At 54.4% G+C, this 2,500-nt stretch overlaps 1 pseudogene; it reads right to left on the bottom strand.

Annotated features, from left to right (window-relative positions):
• The window catches only part of LOC126876707 (large subunit ribosomal RNA), an 8,465-nt pseudogene that overhangs the window by 4,227 nt on the left and 1,738 nt on the right, over positions 1-2,500 (bottom strand).

The following is a 2,500-nucleotide window of genomic DNA, read 5'->3' as shown; positions in this document are numbered from 1 at the left end:
TACCTGATTTGGTCGATCGTCTTGCTGGTGAGGATCTCGCTTATCATTTTATTGGGGAATTTGTGGTCCTTATAGGTCTCACAAAGTTCCCTTAATTGGGCCAACTCCTCCAACGTCCATTTTTTCTCAGGGGGGTCCGTTCCCCTTCTTTTGACGTTTCTTACGGCAGGGTGCGCATGCCGCTCGTGGGTAGACAGCCCTCTAAGCGTCCCAAAACTCATGGAGCAGGTTTCGCATCTGTGCGAGCCGCCAGCACTCTGACTCGTGCCTCTACAGTGAGGCAGGTGACATCTGGCCCCATGAAGCTTCGGGAAGCCTTTCCCACAGTCTTTGCATCTCCATTGGATGCGGGCTGTCACGTGATGTTGTTCCAGGTGCCGCCCTAGGTCTGATAACGACAAAAAGAAAAGGTCGATTTCCCTTTTCTGGCAGACAGGGCAGGCAACCTGGTCACCCACGATCGGTACCATTATTTCATTCGTGTCCGGGGATGTAGCCGGGTCGTCAACAGAAGTCCCCTCCAGAGCGGAAGAATCCGCCGCGGCGCCTCCGGGACCGAGAGACGCCACGTCCGAGGCTCTATCAGAGTTTCGATTTACCATGATATTTTCTTAATTTTATTATTTTTATTTTACTTCCGATTATGTCCAGCTCATAACCTTATAACTGCCAAGTCGTGCCAAGAAAAATAACCAAGGAACGAGTTCCTTTGATGGAGATAACTCCATTCCTTTCACGGTGAAATCACCGTTGAATCGGCAAGCCGATTTTAGGTGTCGTCTTTCGCTCCTGCTTCGCCGCACTCCCTTTAGCCATACTCGGTGTCCGGGGGGATACTCCCCACGCTGACACGAATGAGTATGTTACCGGCGGTACCACGTGGAGGTAGGAGTGCGACTTGAGCAGACAGAGCCGAAGCCCTGCCTGCCCCCAAGCAACTATGACTCTTTCATCGTCGGAGGCAAGCCGTTTTTCAACGTCTCGCCACACAACGAGCAAGATCGCTTCGCTCAACCAGCCACCCTCACGCGGCTCTTCCAGCATACGCATAGGCAGACCGCGCCTACCTTCCAGCTCATCCGCCAGAGTCCCAGCGGCGTATCGTTTTTGGGCGAACGCGGCTAAGTCCAGCGGCGTATTGCTTTCTGGCGCTCACAGCCAAGTCCCAGCGGCGTATTGCTTTTCGAGCACGCGCGGCCAGGTGCTAGCGGCATATTGCTTTCTTTAATACGTCACTAGTCAGATGACGGGGCTGTTGTTTACCTTTCCGTTTCGCATAATGACACGAAAACGGTTTAAAAAAAAATAAGGCGATGCGCCACCGAGACCGGCCGCACATCGCTATAAAGCAAGTACAACCAAGCCCCGGCGACACACCGCCTTTGTAACGTCACTAGTCCAATGACGAGGCATTTGGCTACCTGAGAGTCATAGTTACTCCCGCCGTTTACCCGCGCTTTTTTGAATTTCTTCACGTTGACATTCAGAGCACTGGGCAGAAATCACATTGCGTCAACACCCTTGGGGGCCATCGCAATGCTTTGTTTTAATTAGACAGTCGGATTCCCCTAGTCCGTGCCAGTTCTGAGCTGAGCGTTGAATGGCGGCCGAAGAGAACGACCGCGACGGTAGAACCGCCGCGGAAGCCTCGCAGCAAGGAAGATCCGCGGGAGGCCAAGGCACGGGACCGAGCTCGGATCCGGGGTGCGCGACGATATCCACTCCCGAGAGAGATAGATACGCCGCGTCCCGTTCAGCTCGCCCAGGCCCGGCACGTCAGCCAAACCCGCTTCCCGACCAAGCCCGACACGCCCCGCTCCTCAGAGCCAATCCTTATTCCGAAGTTACGGATCCAATTTGCCGACTTCCCTTACCTACATTAATCTATCGACTAGAGGCTCTTTACCTTGGAGACCTGCTGCGGATATGGGTACGAACCGGCGCGACACCTCCACGTGGCCCTCTCCTGGATTTTCAAGGTCCGAGGGGAAGATCCGGACACCGCCGCAACTGCGGTGCTCTTCGCGTTCCAAACCCTATCTCCCTGCTAGAGGTTTCCAGGGAACTCGAACGCTTATACAGAAAAGAAAACTCTTCCCGGATCTCCCGACGGCGTCTCCAGGTCATTTTGGGTTACCCCGACGAACACTCTTACGAGGGCCCGAATGGTATGCGGTTCCGCTGCCGGGTTCCGGAATAGGAACCGGATTCCCTTTCGCCCAATGGGTGTGTATCTTTCGCTCATATATATATTTGTTTGTTGTTGCGATTTTTGTGTATGATCTTAGGACACCTCATCTGCATAGGATTTCTCTTAGGGCTTAGGATCGACTGACTCGTGTGCAACGGCTGTTCACACGAAACCCTTCTCCACGTCAGTCCTCCAGGGCCTCGCTGGAGTATTTGCTACTACCACCAAGATCTGCACCGACGGCGGCTCCAGGCAGGCTCGCGCCCAGACCCTTCTGCGCACACCGCCGCGACCCTCCTACTCGTCAGA

Source organism: Bombus huntii, unplaced genomic scaffold (genome assembly GCF_024542735.1).
Source record: "Bombus huntii isolate Logan2020A unplaced genomic scaffold, iyBomHunt1.1 ctg00000090.1, whole genome shotgun sequence".
Classification (NCBI taxonomy): Eukaryota; Metazoa; Arthropoda; class Insecta; order Hymenoptera; family Apidae; genus Bombus; species Bombus huntii.
This window is presented reverse-complemented; position numbering and strand designations above follow the sequence as displayed.